This window comes from Podarcis raffonei, chromosome 6 (genome assembly GCF_027172205.1).
Source record: "Podarcis raffonei isolate rPodRaf1 chromosome 6, rPodRaf1.pri, whole genome shotgun sequence".
NCBI classification, from domain to species: domain Eukaryota; kingdom Metazoa; phylum Chordata; class Lepidosauria; order Squamata; family Lacertidae; genus Podarcis; species Podarcis raffonei.
The window spans coordinates 64,148,751-64,168,689 of record NC_070607.1 but is presented as its reverse complement, the minus strand read 5'-3'; the positions used below and the strand labels follow the sequence as shown (position 1 = coordinate 64,168,689).

General features: G+C 45.0%; 1 protein-coding gene across 1 annotated transcript in view; it reads right to left on the bottom strand.

The window, feature by feature from the left end:
* Positions 1-17,612, bottom strand: part of TAFA3 (TAFA chemokine like family member 3) — a 93,815-nt gene extending 76,203 nt beyond the window's left edge. The window contains exon 1 of the mRNA XM_053393508.1: positions 17,504-17,612. The gene's annotated coding sequence lies outside the window, so the exon portion shown is untranslated. The remainder of the gene's footprint in view (positions 1-17,503) is intronic.
* Between the last annotated feature and the right edge of the window lie 2,327 nt (positions 17,613-19,939).

Here is a 19,939-nt window from a genome sequence, read left to right as displayed (position 1 = left end):
CCTGGACATGCTTCTCAGTGCAGTTCAGCCCCGGGAAGAAGACAACCGCAACTGTGAAAGCCTCATTCTGCAGTTCAACATGTGTAGAATTACTGCCTCCCCATATCTATTGGACTGACATAGAATTTGATGGCTTTCAGGCTAGAGAAACATACAGGTTTTGGGGGGGGGGGTTGCCCAGGCATGTGATGGTGTCCTCTCAGAAGATTAAGACAGTAGCCATTGCTGGTTTGTTTTGGCTTTAACAAAAATGTTTTTGTTGAAAAACAATATGTCATAAAGTAAATTGTAAGCTGTCTTTCAGAATATGGTTGAATGGGGAGGGAGAGGAGAGAGGGAGGGAGAGTATGTATACATTAGTGGCTTGAAATGCAGCATTATTGCTTCCACATACGCCCTGCTGCTTTTCAGGTTACAATTCATATATATATAATATATATAATAATTTTTATTGATTTTAACATATAAATTATAAAATATACCACGAAACTTATCACTTATACAATCTTTTTAGACTTCCATCAACACCTCTGATAATCCACCATTTTATCCACTTCTTATACATTTTTTAACTTTATATTGCCTTTAAGTCTCTTACCAGATTATCCTTTCCTTTATCTATTTTTGCAATACTTCCAATAATACTCCTCACAGAACTTCTTGTAAACCGACAAACGTAGTTTGATCTTCACAAATACTTTTCAAATAGTCTGTAAATTTACTCCAGTCTTCCGTGAATTTCTGGTCCCGCCGGTTTCGAATTCTTCCTGTTAATTTATCTAATTCTGCATAGTCCATTAACTTCATCCTCCATTCTTCAATCATCGGTAATTCTTCTTGCTTCCATTTTTGGGCTAATAATATTCTTGCTGCTGTTATTGCATATAAAAAGAGCTTACATTCATTTCTATTTATATCACTCCCAACAATACCCAACAGAAATGCTTCTGGTTGTTCAGGTTACAATTCCACGCTGCTGTACACATCACAGAAGGGGCAGGGATGTCTTCCCATGATGTACATTACTTGATTTGTTTCTCCACCTCTGCAACCCCATCAGACTCCAACCCATACAGCTGTTCCATGCACATGGCCTGTCCTCTCCATGTGTGCAATGGCTGTCTCAACTGTACACACCTCAGCCTCCACTGCAAAGTGAGTATGTGGCTAAAGTTTTCCAATTGGATGGGAAATGGTTCAAAGGGAAACGGAGTTTTCAACAGGAGTATTTCTCAAGAAACCATAGGATAGATCTGGATTGCAGCTAACATGTGTTCTCATGAAGATGCAGTTTAGATGGGTATCTGATGCAGTCAAAGTTATCTAAGATGTACAAAAACAGTTTGAACAAATGATGGCGGTGTGGAGTATCTGAAGGAAACATGTTCCACATGTGGTGGGCATGTCCAAAAATAAAAGAGTTTTGGAATGCTATATATGATGAACTGAAAAAAAATTATAAAAGTAACATTTCCCAAAAAACCTGAGGCCTTCTTATACTTGGAACAGTAAATAGAGAGATAGCAAGAAACGTAAAAGATTTTTTTTTGTATACAACTGCTGCTGCAAGAATCCTAATTGCACAGAACTGGAAGGGGGAGAGTGTTCCTACAAAAACAGAGTGGCTAAATAAGTTTGTAGAGTTCGCCAAAATGGCTCCAATGGCAAACAGACTGAGAGGCAATATAAATCAAAATTTTATTCAAAAATGGGACACGTTTAATAAATATTTAATGAAATACAATAGTGGTGTGGTGTCTATGACAGCATTTGAATGATTTCTGTATATATGAACTATAAAACCAAAGCAAAAGGTTTTGTAAGTTGTAAGAAATTACAAGGTATTATAACTAGAATAAAGCAATAGTTATTTGTAAAACTGGATAATAGAAAATGTGAATACATTGGGGGGGAGTCATACGTATTCATGTAAGAATGTATGGTGAAATGTTTTGTATACGAACGAACTGATTTTTATTTGTAATCCTTTTTTGAAATACCATATATAAGAATGTTTTGTTATCTATTAAACACAATAATAATAATAATGATAATGTGTTCTTAGTTTCAAACGCCAGCAGTGGGAGAGTGAGTAAACAGTACTGTATACAGTGGTACCTCGGGTTAAGTACTTAATTCATTCCGGAGGTCCATTCTTAATCTGAAACTGTTCTTAACCTGAAGCACCACTTTAGCTAATGGGGCCTCCTGCTGCGGCCGCACCACCGGAGCACGATTTCTGTTCTCATCCTGAAGCAAAGTTCTTAACCCGAGGTACTATTTCTGGGTTAGCGGAGTCTGTAACCTGAAGCGTATGTAACCCGAGGTACCACTGTATTGTCTATGCTGACTGGCAGCAGCTTTCCAGGGTTTCAGGCAGGTTTTCCTTTCTAGCCCTACTTGGAAGATGGCAGGCACTGAATTTGGAACCTCCTGCATGCAAAGAACATGCTCTACAACAGAGCTATAGCCCATCCCCAAGTTTTGTTTTCTCCACATATGCATTAAAGACCCATATTTATCTCAAACAGCTCTTTCCCCAATGCAATAAAGATTCTGTACTTTAGAGAATTTCCTCATGTTAAGAAGACCTCATATTAAATTCTATTGGCTCCATTTTTCTGAAGTTTAGTTGCATATGATAACACAATGAAGCAAATCACATACCCCCCCCCCAAAAAAGGAAAAGAGTAAACCAACCCCTCTTGCTTGATGTATTTAACTGATGACAAAGGGATCTGGTTTTCTTTTTTAAAAGCCCTTTATGTTCTTTTCTGCATTCCTTACTCCAGCGTGGCATGCTCCATATTATCCCAGCCTCTGGGGATTCCTTGTCTTCTTTTTACAATGTACAGAGACTGCAATCTTTGCAGGAGGTTCAAATGACAAGCTAAAAAGAATTGTAGCTTGAATGCTTATCCCAAGAGCTTCCCCTCAGATAACCCCTTTTCAAGAGCATCTCTGAAACTGGGGAGCAACCCATGCTAGGTCCACCTATAGATGGGCATGTGGGGTTCTAGAGATGAGGCGGGGGGCTGGTTTGGGGCAAGCATGCACCATGAAAGGGTTCTGCTTATTTTTTTGTTTTTAAAGAGGGACTTGGTTTGAGCTGTAGAGGGGAGGCAGCTGAGCCAGGGAGATTCCTGAATGGAAGCAGCAGGGAAAGACCACCGCTCAGGAAGGGCTCATTACATTTCAAAGCAAAGCCTGTGCTTCTTTCTCTACAGGCAACGGCCAATTTAGGCACACATCGACCAATTTAGGCACACATCGTACCAAAACTGAAAGTGACTGGCAAAAACATCCCTAAAAGAGTCCAGAAAGGGCAGGAAATGTGTGAAAACAGTACTTAGCAATCCCAGGAGCCTTTGTACTGACTATTGAGGCCTGTGGAGAGTTGGGAGTTTGGTCAAGGAAATTTGGATGGAGCAATTGCAGTAGAGTTTGGCATCTAGTATGTGCTGCTGGTATTTTTCAAGGGTTTTTCAAGGGTTTCCAGAAGTTTAGAGGGTGTTTGCAGGCTTTTCCAATAGTGTTTTCAAATATACACAATTTCACGGAAATGCGCGGTGCCTCAGAACGTAATCCCCACATAAATTGGGAGTTACCTGGCTGTAAAGAATCATCTGTGACACTGGAGAGCAGCAAGACTTGAGCCAGGCTGGGGACAAAGCTGCCCAAGGCTGGGGACAGTCTGGAATAGCAAACTAGAGCCACTACCCTGCTTTTTTGTACCAACCATTTGCAATTCATCAAAGTCCAAAGAAAGCTGCAGTCAAGTCACTTGAAATCCCCACGCAGCTTTTCCTCCAGGCTTGATTGAATCACCAGGACTCGGCTCCCAAATAGATTTTCAATGCCAGATTTAATCCCCAGTGCATGTGAAATAGGATATTAACACATTTGCATTGGTTAGCTGCCCTTAAATAATAATCCTTCCAGCTGCTTATTCATCAAAGAACAATCCTGACGTTACGGGAAGCTGAGGATGGCATACATGGGGGTTACTGCTACTTTATCCTCACTGCCTAACCTGGCTAGCCCAATCAGTGTTATGGCAGAGCTCACATTTGAACCCAGGTCTTCTTGATCCAAGTCTGACACTCAAACCACCATGGTCCCTCACACCTTTCCAGTCAACCACTGTTAAGCCCCATTACCCCAATTCTGAATTCAGAGAACTCAGCTGAAGTCATGACCCACACTTGGCCCCAAGCATGCATTGGAAGAGTCAGAAACTGTTGTGTCGGTCCCCCCCCCTGCTTTTATTCCAGAGAGGTAGGGTGTCTTCCCCTTCAACCCACAGCAAGGGTATTAAGATAAACAAATGAAACCCAACACGTCATTTTGCCATGACCTGATGATTGTTGGCTTTCGCTGACAAAGAGGCAGGGCTTTTCACTGGTGACACCAGTATTGTGGAATGCTCTCCCTACTGAAATATAAAAGGCCCCTTGAAATTGACATTCTATCAGTTCTTGAAAACACACCTGTTAGCATTCCCCTGATCTCCTGACTTGAAACTCCCGTGTGCTAATGGTTGTTTAAACGGTTTCTGATTGTTGTGCTGTTTGAGTGGGATTGTTTCATTGTACATTTTAATTGCAGGAGCTTATTTTAACGTTTTGATGAAAGTGTCTTATTATGCATTTTAATTATGTGTGCTTCTGTAATTGGTTTTACACTTGCAAACCATTTTGAAACCACCTTGGCAATGAGGCAGTGTATAAATGAAATAATAATAATAATAATAATAATAATAATAATAATAATCCACTTTATCCTGACAAGAACACTGTCAGGTATCCCAATAGTGATTGGCTCAAAGACACAGTGGATTTTGTGGATGCATGGGAACTTCAACCAATGCCTCCCCAGATACTCTTACCACTCTTACTCCACTCTCCAAACACACATGTGAGATTTGGTTATACAAGGACCAACTTTGAAAAAGTCTATAAAATAAACATGCATGCACATTCCAGGAGTGTCTGAATCCCCAAAATCTGAAAATGATTGTGGAAGGCAAAAAGCAAAAAAGTAGATATACACTGGTATCTAACTTCAGTGGGATTCCTGTCAAGATTCCCTTTTTCTCCTCATGTCCTATTTCCTTTGCTCAGTCTCTCCCCCACCCCCAAGTATCACTGAACCATTGATGGAAAAAATAGAAATAGAAAAGATTTAGAAAAAGAGAATTAGAACAAGAGAAACTCACAGAAAAAGGACCTCTCTCTCCCCACCCTACTCCTGCTCTCTCTGAGAGAGAAAGGTAATGAACAAAAGATGTCCCAGCAGGGAAAAGACTTTATTGAAAAGTCAGTTCTGGGGAGGCAGAGAATTCATTATTCGCTTTCTTTGACCTGTGGGTGGCTGGGAAGGAATTGACCCACTCACTAGGGAGCCCCTCGCAAAACATTTACTCCATATGCATCTCCAATCTCTCCTGTGACAAACAGGCCTGGATGGAATATATATAGGGATCTAAGCCTGTCTGTGTAACAATCTATTTCACACATAAACACCATTGTGAAAAGGGTGAAGAAGTCATTGTGCATTCGTGATCAGCACTATTGAGATGCAATTAGGATAGAGAGAGTAATGAGGAAGTGGCCAAACTACTTTCAGGCATCCCAGTTGTTGTTTTTTTCATGAAGCACCACCTCCTGACCTCTGCGAGCAATTTTATCCACCAAGGCAGGGGAACGAAGTGTCACAAGAGCCTCTTCTCCATAGCACTATTTCTGCAGGATTAAACATCTTGTCAGCTGCACTTACCAACCTGCCATCAGATGCCTGTCTCTGTCAAGGTCGTCCACAGTTCAGCATTATAAGAGGGATGTTACAGCTGATTTATCAGCTTCCCATCAGAGCTCCTAGATGCCTGCAGGCCACAGGAAGAAGACACTGTACTCCGAGTGAAAGGGGCTCTCCACAACCAAAAAACAGCATGCCTGCTTGAGAGGGATGGTGAAAGTATCAAGGAATGGGTATCAAAAATTGATAGCAAGCTCAGGTATTGGGAGGAGGGGAAAGAGACCCATCTTCTAAAACTGGGATGGACAGAAGGTAAATTGAGATCTACTAGTATATCTCTGAGTGAGTTGCAGCAGATCAGCTGCCAATTGTCTAACAATAGCAACAACTAAAAAGTTTGTCCCCAAAATTAGGTGGCTGAAAAAGAACATTTTAAAAAAAGAAAGAAATGGAGTGGATTTCCATGAAAGGGACTTCTGGGCTTGGTTCTGGAACTGATTGCAAAATTTCTGAGCTGAGCATGTGCCCAGAGGCACCCTCTGCTCTATTTTTTAGCCCACCCCTGTTTTGCACTAGGTTCTGGTTGGTAAAATTCAGGGGTCTGGTTAAAAAGAAAAAGTAGATCCTTAAAACTTGGTGTCCACCCATCCCTTCTCTGAAAGGAAGAGCAAGAAGATGGTACTAGCACTCAAGCATAGAAACAGTAAACAGTCACTAGCACTTTTGAAGAAGAAGAAGAAGAAGAAGAAGAAGAAGAAGAAGAAGAAGAAGAAGAGTGCTCAACCTCATAAGTGAATCTTGTTCCCTATATCTCCATGAAAAGAAAATGGTATGGTTCTTTAAAGTCTGCTTGCCCTTGCTGAATCGCTTCCTCTACCTCTGGATTAACCATCTATCCCACCCACAATAGGCCTGAATTAGCATTAGAGCCAGTATAATTGTAAGAGTACTGGGAAGGGGAAACAATAATTTGGAAAGACCCTCACAATTTGACATGGTAAATGCAAAAGTAGTAACAATGCATCAGACCAGCTAGGGATAGGCATGGCCAAACTTGGCCCTCCAGCTGTTTTGGGACTACAACTCCCATCATTCCTAGCTAACAGGACCAGTGGTCAGGGATGATGGGAATTGTAGTCCCAAAATAGCTGGAGGGCCAAGTTTGGCCATGCCTGAGCTAGTGGCACTCCTGCTTCTACAATAGGACTTAAAGTCAGGCAGCTGTCCACAGCCAGTGGTGCTGAAGGCAGAACAGAGCCACATCTTCTTGCACACTGTAGTGTCCTGCCTACATACCAAGCTGGCCCAAGAGAAAAGAGACTGAGAGCATCTGGAAGAGAAACACCAGTTCCAAAACAAAATACATGAATATGCCATTTATTGTTGCTGAGAAGCAGAAGGGACACAGAAACTACAGTATATGTTCTTATAGCATGGCAATGTGGCTGTTGCAATCAGAGTCCTCTGCTATCAGACAGAAGAGAAGTGGACCTGCCTAGATGCACAGAGTGTTGATTTCTTCTCTTCCCCTCATACCAGAATGTAGCCAGAAAATTATATATATGGCACACTTTTCAAAGCATCTCTAGTAAGGAGCCTGCCTCCTTATTCTGAGCCCCAAGAGGTACAACAGCAGACAGTTCATAAGGGACTCCCAACCTTTCCCTGCTTGGGTGCCTCATCCATCTGCTGAAGGTCAGTCAATAACAGCCAGATGTTCGCAGATCCTCCAGGCAATTGAAATGTGAGCCTCTGTCCTTGAGCAAGTCAGAGAAATGCTTATCACATGAATGAATTACTTGAGCAGCAGCATCTGCATATAGAGCAGCCAATTCAGTTCTCTCACAGGGATAGCCAGGTTGCAAGAACAGAGCAACGAGGCAGCTTACACCACATGCTGTCCTGCACCCTGAAAGCATCTTACCATCATCAGCCACAACTCTTTGACCCTCCACTCTTAATCTCAACCCCCTTCCTTCCAAATACATGGAAAATAATATATGCTAAAGACACTCCCCATTCTGAGTGAATGTTGAGCCTCATTACCTAGCATGGTGACCATACTCAGGGATTTTAAATTCATCTGGTACAGCCATGTGGCAGGAGCAAGAGATTCCTTCTGAAAGGAAGACCTCTTGCTCCAGCCACAAGACTGCAAGATGTGTTTAAATTGGGTTAATCAACAGGCAGTACTTAAACTAATATGAAGAAGGAGGAGGAGGAGCCTTATCACCACCTTCCTGTAATGAAGGGCCAGGCAGACCTTCAACTGAAATCGGCTAATAGATCAGAAGGGGGTTTCAACTTGACTGCAACAATCTTTGTTCCATTTTCACATTTGCTAACCAGAGCACCTGTTTGAGGCAAGAGAAGAGCAAGAGAAGTGCAAGAGAAGTCCTGGAGGCTTGCACAGTGGTCCTAGGCTAATCTCAAGCTCAGTGGAAATAACCTCCTCCCAACTTCCCTTATCCTACCAATTACTGCATGTTTTTGTGCCTTGTGTCCTCTTGGCTTTACCTGCAGCTGGCTTTGAGCATTTTATTTTATTGTTATTCTTCCTCAACATAAAATCAAATATATAAGCAAAATATAATCTAAGTTACAAAACACAAGAGCAGCACAAAGGTTGAATACAGAGCAGATAATGTAAAAAAAGAAAAGCAGCAGAACACATCATAAAAGCCAGTTTTCACTAATTAGTTTGGCAAGGGATTCTTGGATATCTGAATTTGACACATGTATACTTTACTTTTTTTTACCATTATCTTTTATAGGCTTTTAGCTTTCTGAGTTCTATTTGTGTTTGTTTTGATTTTTGTGAGCTGCCTTGAGTCCCGGTTTGTCCCAGTTCTGGGAGAAAGGTGGGATATAAATACACATGACTATTATTATTATACATTACATTGAATATTTTTCCAAAGACAGTCCTCTGCGTCCCAGACATACAGAGGGAATATTGGCTCACATTTCCCATGTGATGTGGGCCCCATGAAACAATGGCAAAAATATTAGACCCTGTTCTTTCTGTTGGGAGGCTTGGAGAAGCATATTTAGGACTCCCAAGATCCGTCCATACTGGTTCCACAACAGATTCAAAGACAATTCCCATCACCTGGAGTTGTAGACATAGGAAACAGCAATGCAAGGTACATTGGAAGATACAGCCCTGTTATTAATGATACTGCTGCACTCCATTTGCATTACTTGTTTCTGTGGGGATGTCATCTTTTGAATTATGGCACCGCCGGCTCTAACAGATGCCTCAAGTTATGCAGAATCCATTTGTCAGTGTCCACAGGTAAGCCAGGATCTGTGGCCTGAGACCCGTTTCTTGAGCTACACAGTAAAATTGGCCTATCAGCGTACCATTTGTGTCTTCAGCCAATATCAACATGATACCTTTGGCCCCTGTGTTACAGATTCCATTTTTGAGAAATATAAAAAAGGAAGGAAAAACCTCCTCCCTTCTTCCCACACACAACTGTGCATAATGCTTCTCATGATCCCTGCTGGGGGAATTTTCACTCCCTACAAACCAGATAGGAATAGATGCCTTGCCCAAAGCAAAACAGGAAGGAGCAGTGACAGGCCCACCCCCTCTTCTCCCCACCCCCTAAATCTTCAAAGCCCCAAGCCTGCATGGCCACTGCCAAAATGCTCTATTGTAATCAGCAAATGAGGCAAGCCAGGCATGGAGCCTTGACTTGCAAGCCAGACAATGCGTTTTGTGACAATGCCAGTTAAGATACTACGGGCTCCTGTCAGCTCAGTTGCCAAAAGGGGCTCTGACAGGAATATTAAAGACAGAGAGGCACAATGCCTTCTAGGGTTCACTATCCCTCACAGCTTTCCAACTTACTTTTATGATTTTCATGTGTTCATCCCCCAAGCATTTAATACCCCAGGGGTGCTGCTAGCGAGGCTGTCAGACACTGATGAGATTATATTATCAAGATAAAAGAGAAGCCACATCTAGTGCCCCCATTCCAGCAAAGGCTAATAATTACTAAGCGATAGAGCACACTTTTTAAAATAATAATAATAAAAAATTCCATTTTCTAGCCTTGGTCCACTCAGCCCCTATTGTGCCACCATCATTAAAGCATTTTATTTAATTTTTCAATGCGGTCCTTTTTTTCAAAAGACCCACAGCGTCGAACTGCGAGAAATAAATTGCTACAGTGAGTTAGCAGGGGCTAATCACCAAGAGTCAAGGAAAATTATGATCTCAGCACTAAAGTGTTGATTTCATTTCTAAAAGGTTATATGGTCCAGAGTGAACATTAAAAACAAGTCATCCCTCCACCACTGATGGAAAAAAGCTGCTGTAAAACATACACCCTCCTCTTTCCACCAGACTGTATAAGACTCTACTTGATGGGCAGTACGTGATGTAAATGAGGGACTGAGCCTAGGGCTTGCCGATCAGAAGGTCGGTGGTTCGAATCCCCATGACGGGGTGAGCTCCCGCTGCTCGGTCCCAGCTCCTGCCAACCTAGCAGTTCAAAAGCACATCAAAGTGCAAGTAGATAAATAGGTACCGCTCCAGCGGGAAGGTAAACAGCGTTTCCGTGCGCTGCTCTGGTTCGCCAGAAGAGGCTTAGCCATGCTGACCACATGACCCGGAAGCTGTATGCCGGCTCCCTTGGCCAATAAAGCAAGATGAGCGCCGCAACCCCAGAGTCGGCCACGACTAGACCTAACGGTCAGGGGTCCCTTTACCTTTACCTATCACACTGAATTATGCTCAGGGTTCAGGGAAGTGCAGTTCTGTGTGCTGCAAACAAGCCTATGTTAACAGCTTCGCTGGGCCACACAAATGGTCTCTGCAACCAGGTATCACATCTTATGTTGTTCATCACAGTTCCTTCTAATTTCAGTTCAAGTCGCCTCATGCTTGTGTTTATATAGCCAAAACTGCACCACCCACCCACACACAAGAGAAAGGTTCCAGCAGACTCAAAGTAACCCTGAGGTTTGTGAATGTGTTAGTGGGAGATACTAAAGGGAGGACCCTCAAAACAACCTCATAAGAACTCAGTGACACAGAATATTGAGGAAAATGAGGCCCATCTGCATTACACATTTAAAGCTATTTAAACATTCATGGCTTCCACCAAACAATCCTAGGGACTATAGTTTGTTAAGGGTGCTAAGAGTTGTTAGGAGACCCCTAGTCCCCTCACAGAGCTACAATTCTTCCCAGGGAATTCTGTGAAATGTACCTCTGTGAAGGGAATAGGGATCATCTAACAACTCTCAATGCTTTTGAATCATGGTGCTGGAGGAGACTCTTGAGAGTCCCATGGACTGCAAAAAGATCAAACCTATCCATTCTTAGGGAAATCAGCCCTGAGTGCTCACTGGAAGGACAGATCATGAAGCTGAGGCTCCAATACTTTGGCCACCTCATGAGAAGAGAAGACTCCCTGGAAAAGACCCTGATGTTGGGAAAGATGGAGGGTGCAAGGAGAAGGGGACGACAGGACGAGATGGTTGGACAGTGTTCTCGAAGCTACAAACATGAGTCTGACCAAACTGCGGGAGGCAGTGGAAGACAGGAGTGCCTGGTGTGCTCTGGTCCATGGGGTCACGAAGAGTCGGACACGACTAAACGACCAAACAACAATAACTCCTCTCAAATTCTGTGGTCTACGCAATCCAAGCTACATCTCCAAGTATGATTTCTGTCATTTCTGGCACCTTGCAGAAATGGACTCCAGATGAACAACTGGGAGGACTTCTACATAAATGGATGAGTGGCATATAACGGGCTTTAACACTACTCCACAAAACATGATGCCAGCATTAGATTTATACCAAACCTAGAAGTAACATTTAGGGGAAAACCTTCTCTAATGGAACCTACAAATTATGACTCTGACTCCAAGGTAATTATGCCAAGGCTAGTTATATCATTATTTGGACAAAAGTAAAAAAAGTGCCAGTTCTGCACCATTCTCCACTTTGGTACATCATGTTTTCCTCATTATGCTTTTTTTCATTTATTCTACTTAATGGCGCACTTTCCCATCAATGGTCCTCAAAACTGCCAACAATAAGACACCAACTAACATGTTTTTGAACAATAACCACCATACAGTGCCATTCAACAAATTGCCTTAAAAGTAGGGGCCACATTTCCTTGTGGATAACTTTCTGTGGCACTAATACGAGGGATGGAAGGGTCCAGACATGAAAATGGACACAGCAATGGATATAATCCTTGCTTTTGTACGGTAGGTTACATCTCAGCCATGCAAAAGACAGAGGTCTTACATACACACCTCTCCTTCCTCCTTTCAGGCAAGCAAGAAATATTAATACAGTTCAAGGGACATATTTCAGCGCAGCAAAAGTACATGTTGGTGGGACCTCTGAGGGGGGGTGGGGCCTGGAGATAGACCTGAGGGCCTAAACAGAGAGGTCTGGAGAATGGCATTTGGCCCCCAGGGCCTGAGGTTTCCAACCCCTGCTCTCACACTTAGTGCACTGGTGGACATCACTCTATTACAAATGTTCCACCTGCATACACCTTGCCAGATGGAGCAATCTGTTCTGTGGGCTCTTCTGACACCCCGAGAGCCAATTTCAGGGTTTTCATGGGGGGAGGAGAGGGAGGAAAGCCTCTAGTCCAGGCATGGGCAAACTCGTCCCTCCAGATGTTTTGGGACTACAACTCCCAACAGGATGATAGGAATTGTAGTCTCAAAACATCTGGAGGGCCGAGTTTGCCCATGCCTGCTCTAGTCAGTAAGAGGTTTAGGGTAATCTCTCAAGCCACTCCAGCAGCTGAAACTACACCCATATACAGAACCCATGAGGCAGGGTTTGGCAGCCCTAATCTGAACCATTAGAGATACATCAAACACACCATTATTTCCTTAATGTCCACACTCAGGACAAAGTAGATTTTCCACACAGCTGTCTACATGCAAGGTTGCTCATATATTTAAAATATGAGCTTTCCTATACTGGTTATCCAGCCGATGACCACTTGGACCCACAGCTGAATCCTAAACCTCAGTGCCATTCTGTGGCAGCAAGTTCCACAAAATACAGGTAGCTGTGGAGAACCTGGGAGTCTCTTTGTAATGCTGCTGGAAAGATCCAGCCTAGAAAGCAGAGCCTCAGAAAACACCACATGCTCCAGGGCCATTCTGCAAGGAATATTCCATAATAAAAACAAGAGCAGACAGGCTCACAGAAATTAGACCATCACATCTCCCAGCACATGCTATGCTTTTGCTTCATCGTCCCTCTCCACAGTTTCCTTTGCCATAGCATCTGTCCACAATAGCCTCATGGCATCCTTAGCCAGGGGAGAGCCAGAGAGTTGAGCCTAAGGACTGGACCACTTCCCACTCATGGAATACTGGAAATACTGACAGCAGCACTAGAAACCCAGTCTCAGTTTCCAGCTCCCCTGGCCTTAAAAAAATCAAACAATGTAAGGGAAATTTGTGTCTGTAAGTTGTCATGCCTTAAAATAGTTACAGACAAGTGGGACTGTAGCAAAATGTTGCAGTATAGAGTGCTCACTCATTTTGTTCTGTTTTCAGCTTAACAAACACAGTTCCCAAAGCCCTTCCACTCCTCAGGATTGGAAACTATCCTTCTCATTGCTATGTTCACGGTCGCTCCATCTCCATCTTTCTAGCCCACATTCCAATACAGTGGTACCTCGGGTTAAGTACTTAATTCGTTCCGGAGGTCCGTTCTTAACCTGAAACTGTTCTTAACCTGAAGCACCACTTTAGCTAATGGGGCCTCCTGCTGCCACCGCACCGCCGGAGCACGATTTCTGTTCTCATCCTGAAGAAAAGTTCTTAACCCGAGGTACTATTTCTGGGTTAGCGGCATCTGTAACCTGAAGCATATGTAATCCAAGGTACCACTGTAGTATATAGGAATTTATAGAAAACTACCACAGAAAAATATACAGTATCCAGCTGCAGCAGTAAGTAACTGTCCTGTCAAGGCAAGGATTTTCACTTGGGTCGCAAGACTTTCTCCCCTCCTCCCTCCACCCGCCCCCTACATCTGTTCAGGGGGTTCTCCAAAATCTCCAGAGCAGATTTAGAGAGGGTACAGGGCACACAGGGGGAGGAGACGGGAGGGATCCCACTGCGCAAGCAGAAATCTGTGCACTGGTGAGATGAAGGAATTGGATACCACCTACAGAAGCACACTTTTGTGGTAAAAGTGGGAGGGTCAGGCACCTTAAACGGTATTGTCGCTATGAAAAATAATCAGTTTCTCAATTTTGTACACTACAAAATTTAGTGAGCTCCTGGTTCTCAATTGTATCCTCCTTAAGCTGCAGGTGATTCCATTTAAAAAAACATTGTGCAGAGGATGCTAACAAATCACCACCACCATTTTCTCTCTTTCATCTTACAACTCCATTGCTGCCATCACTATGTGATAAAGGAGCTTGAGAGTGTTATGGTTCAACCACCGGCTAAGCCATTTTGGGGCAAGCACTTTTCTTTGGAATCTGGCCATGAAGTTGCCCTCAGTCAATTTTGTGATGGTTCAGTCTTTGGCAGCTGAATATATTTATCATCTGGTTGTGGGCAGCTGGTGACCTCATAGCATCCTGGTTTCAGCATGCCTGAGACCATGTATAATTTTAAACAGTTGTAAAGAAGATATTTGCTCTTCTATTTGTGTAACAGATTAGTGGCCAAAAGGAGGAGACGACTCAAGATTTCTGAATTTTGCGGATACTCTGATGGTCACAAGCCACTCATTTCAGTAAGACTACCTGATTTGAGACAGTCACGATTTTGAGTAAGATGGCATCAGGGCTCAGCTGCTACCTGCAAGGCCAAAGAGTTGAATTTACAGCAGTCTTCCAAACATCATATTTTTTCAGGAAAAAGTAGTAGCAATGTCTCTACCACATGATGTCACCCTCCTATAATGGAAAGGTGTCAGCATTATTTATTTATTGGGGAAGGAAATGTGAAGATCAACATAGACTCATCTGCTACTGCCCATGAAAAGAAAAACTAAGACATGTTCTGCCTTTATACAGATACAAGTGCACACAGAATTGGACTTGCAATTCCTGAAATCACACAGGAGAGACCTGTGGCCCTTAAGCACCGATCAGGGTATCATTCTGTGCCCAGCTCACTGCAGCCACAAGCTGCTGTCAATTGTGAGCAGCAGCGAACTTTTGACAAGCCCTAGAGCACCTGCCACTTGCACCAATTGCTTTGCTAAGCCAGGTGTTCTCATGCATCTACGAAATTAAGCAGGGAAGAGAGAGGGAATGCAATTGAAATGCTGCAGGGAAATTGTGCTGGCTGAGGCTAACTGGGCACATAGTCTTAGCCAGTATGACCCTCTTGAGGTCCTCTTGACCAGCAGTTTCTGCTAGTCAAGAGAAGAGGTCGCCAGACAATGGACAGTGTTTTAAGCTGCAAGGAGGACTGCTCCCATACAGCTTAAATGATTGGTGGAAGGAGGGAGAGAGAAAGAAAGAAAGAAAGAAAGGAGGAGATAAGTCTTGGAAAATACACAGCTTTAAGCAGACATTCTCTGAATCCAACTTTCCTCCACTGTTAGAATTATTAGTAGTAACAGTATGCATCTCCAAATATACATCACAGTGCAGAATGTCTGCATTGCTTTCAAAGGAATTTGAATTTGGATGGTGCACATCAGAACTCACATTCCAATGAATGCAATGTGGTGTGAGGAGACCATCGTTCCACTAGACTGCACACAAGCTACAACATTTTCATGAGTTGGCCTATGTTATCATCATATGTCCTGCTCTTCCTTGAGAAAGCTCAGAGTGGCTTTCCATGAGGCTCATGGTGGTCTCCCACTCAAGCATGGGTGGTCCAGCACCTCCTAAGTTCACCTGTACTGTAGGATTAGATGCTCCCAGACCCAAAACAGGCCTACGTGTAAACAGGTGACTTTAAGTGCATAATAGGATAAAGGGGGAAAGCATTTCTAGAAAGTAACAAGATGCTTTGAGTGTAATTCGAGAAGCAAAATTATTTTGGTTTATGCTTCCAAGGCCAGCCCAAGACATTTTGCCACCTGGGCAGATCACAAGTGACACACTCCACGCAAGTCAAGCTGTTTCGACATCTGAGGCAGAAAATCCAGCACGCGCTGCTTCTTCCCCTCCCTGGAACTACATACAAATGCAACAACACGCCTAATTATGAATCTGCTACTCTTTCACAACACCTACAATCAGCTGCCTGAGGCAGCTGCCTCCCTCTGCCTAATAGTAGGGTTGGCCCTGCAACAGCATCCAGTGAAGCAGGTGTCTTAACCTGCAGGTTGGGTGGTCCTGAGAGAAAGTAGCAGCAGGGGAAACAGGGAGGCCCCAGCTAGGGGTGCCCTCCATGTGGCTGTGCTGCAGCCCTCAGCAGCAGCCTGCTTCTCTGACACCTACTGTGACATCAGGGTTATCTTTAAAGTGATGCAACAAAATGCCACTCTCGCTGCAGAAGAAATTACCTTGATCCAACTCCCGCCCCCCCAAAAAAAATCAGGGGTAAGGCAGGGCAAATCCCCTTGTAGGTAAACACTTCTCCTCTGTACCCTGAGGGGACCCAGGAGGTGCTCTCCATTCTGTGGTTGATGTCAACAGCCTCCATCCTACCCTTCCTGAGCTTGTCCATTGCTTCTGTGAGCCAGCTAGGGAGCTCCATCGCACGAGGGTGAGGTTGCAAGGGGAATGCAAGTCAGCAACGGAATCTGGGACTGGCAGGACACAAGTGGGGCAGGAATGTTCTTTCCTGTGTTCTATGCGGGCCCGAGATCGACCTCTGCGGAGAGCAAGGTGCTGATTTTGCATGCTAAGGATCAGAACTCAACAAATCCCCCTGCAAGCATTGTTGGGGAAGGTATGAAGACCTCCAAAGATTCACGGCCTCTTGCAGATACCCCGCCCGTACTGTGCTTTCCTATTCTACGCATGGAAGACTGCTGAATTAACAGTAGAGATGACCGAGTAGTATTAGGACCAATTGCTGTTGTTAGATTTCCTGGATTTCTTGTTAGTAGCCGGTGCCATTTAGTTTTGCACTCGGAGTTTTGCTTTCCACCGTGTTCGGAAAGCTTTAAATCATTCTCTCTCTCTCTCTCTCTCTCTCTCTCTCTCTCTCTCTCTCACACACACACACACACACACACACACACACACACACCCCTTTCAAGAACACCAGTTGTCTTCAAACGTGCGCACTGCCAAAGCCCAGCCAAAATGGAGTGCACGTCAGACCTGCCCAGACGGCATCGGAGCCGCCGCGAACTCCGATCGCCGTCCCTTACAAGCGGAGCCTGGCTTAGCAGACCCCGTTTCATTCTTCTGACTGCCGGCGCTCCAGTTTCCCCTGAAGCAAGAGCGAAGGGACCCCCATCCCAGATCCGATTTCGACAACGCGCTCGACGCTGAGAAAGCTGAAGTTCAGTTCCCAAACTAGCTTGCCCGTCGCTCCAGCCCCGAGAGAGCGCAACGCAGGCACCCTGACCGGCCTCCTGGCCAAAGCCGCCGCGTCCCCGGTGAGCCGGCCAGGCACAAGCAGGCGCGACGGAGCGGCGCAGCTCTCGCCGTCCAGCCGGCTGCAGGACCACCGCCAAGCCCCCAAACTTGCGCAAGAGGAACCCAGCGGCGGCTCGCTGCCCCGTCGAGCCCGCGGGGAAACTTGGCGCGCTCGCCCCCCTCCGAAGCGGGCGCGCCGAGCCATCCCCGACGTGCTTCCCTTACCGGTGGGCGGCGCGTCCTGGCGGCGGGCCCCCTCGGCTCTGGCGCCCCTCTCGCTCTGCCCAGCTTGCTGCGCCCCGGGAGGGCCGTCGGGATCCGTCCGTCGCGGCCGCCAGTCAGCAACGGTGCCTGGTGCCCGCGCCTCCTCGGCTCTGGCGCCCGGGGCCGCCTGGCATCGCCTCGGCCAGTCTCTCCGGCGGGGCTGCCCGGCGTCTCCCTGCTGCCGCTCGGCACGCGCGCGCAGCCTTTGCAGGAGGCTCCGCTCGCCACGGCATCCGGCTGCCTTTGCTCCGCGCGCTGCCAGCCTGAGCCTCAGCCTCCTCCTGGGGCTGCTGGGCGCGCAGAGGCGGGCGCACGGAAGGACCGCAGCGACCCCTACAGGCCGCCAGGGGCATTCTTCCCTTTTTTGGAGGGGAAGGAGCGTCTTAGGCTCCAGGGATCTAGGGAGGTCCCCTTACTAGATTCCCCCCTTCCGTCTGGGCGTAGGGGCTGCGCTGCGCTTCTTCCCGCGGCAGGTAAGAGTCGTTGCACCTTCATCAGCAGCGGTGTGGCAGGCAGAAATTCAACAGGTGGAGCCTTTTCTCTGGCATGCTGGTGCAGAGGTAAGGAAAGCGTGACTGTCTGCCTGACGCGAGGCTGTTCGAGAGCAAAAGTGGCGAGCCTGCGTTGTCCCTTCGCTTCCAAGGCTACAAGGAAGGAGATGCATTTCCTTCCTTGCCTTTGGGTGAGGAGCTGCATTTTGGGGGTCGCTGGAGGTCGATCAAGTTTGCGCTCCCATCCGCGCTTAATTGGGGTTGGGGTTCAGCACGGGACAGTATCAGGGGTGCGTGCATATTGTGCCAAATTTAAAGGAGAACAAAGGCAAAGCGCTGAATTTCAAAGTATAAAATGAATTTAGTGGAAGACGTTGGGAGAGAGGAATCACTAATTGGCTCAGTAGGTAAGTGAGAGCCAGACTGGCAGAAAAATAGAAGACACTAGGCTAGGACTTCTTGGCATAGTGCAAAGCCTAATAAGTCACTGGTTCACATTTTGCTTCTGCAGTGAACACATTAGATGGCATTAGGAACTCTGTTTCCCACCTCCCACCCACAATGTCGGAGTATCACACTGGCCTGCCTTGCAGGGTTATTGTAAAGAATCCAAGAATACATGTGAAATATTTTCTATGCTCGCAATTTTTATATAAATGCAAAATAAGAATATAATGGCTGACCACTCTCCCTGCTTTCTACAGAGGTCACTTTGAAGAGCTCCCTCCCTGTGTCCTTTCTTGCTCCTCCTCCTGACAGCCTTCTGCTGCCCGAAGAAAATATAAAGGGCCTGGTTCTGTCTCCTTCCAGCCCCAGCTGTTCCGTGCCATTCTGACCAATGCAGCTGTATGATGTTTGGAGCTCAGGAAGGGGATTCCTGTTGCAGTTGCAATGAGTGGGGTGGTGGTCAATGCAGGCAGGCTGCTGCTGCTGCAGAGTGGCTGGCAGTCCATTATGACCTGATGCAGACATATCTACAGCAAGGTCTACTTTAGCTGATGGGCTTCTGGGGCCAGGATGGATTGCAACTTCGGACCGGTTCACAAAACCTGTTTTATTCTACACGTAGGTAAGTGGTCTAGTCCCTGTCATTTCCCAGTATCTATTTGGATAAAGAGTGTAACATGCCCCCCATGCTTGGTATAATCACAATTGTAGAGCAAATGTGTAGCATGAGATAACATTTAAACATTATTTGGCCGAGCAATATATCACAAGAATGCACACACTTAAAATGGGCCCTGGGTGGTTCTAACATTTTACTATTCAGGATGCCAAGATCATAAAGCTTAAAAGACAACAATAACAATTTAACGGTTATTGAACAAGGGAGCTAAATTGAATGCATTTTTAATACTAATCAAATAATTGAGGGAAACCCCTTAATAGTCTTGTGATAACAAGCCAATAGTGTGTTACTCTCCAAATAAAAACGTTTTCGTTGTGAAAAGTGAAAACAAACCAGATAAATTTCTTTTTTTTAATCACTGAAATTCTTATTAAATTAGACCAGATTGTTCATCGGATGAAGCCTGCACAATTAAAATTTCATTGCTGTAAGTACAAATATGTTTGCTTCCAAATCATTTCACAGAAAATGAAATCCCCTTCCCACAGAAGCCTGCAGCTTTCAAGATTTCACGAAGTTCTTTCGGTATAGGAAAAAGGCATGCTGAGCCGAGGTAGTTTTTATTCTTCACAACTAACAGCTCCCCAGGCAAGGAAGAAAATGAAATCCTAATGAAGTTCGTTCTATCCAAAACTCCAAAAGTGGCCTTTTAGGACAAAACCGCTGATTTTATGTATGTAGATTTTATTGAAAAACCACACTGCTCTTTATACCAGTACTTAAGTGATCTTGTCAATTTCAGAACTGCCTCCTAAGGTTTTGAAAGGTCAAGTGCTT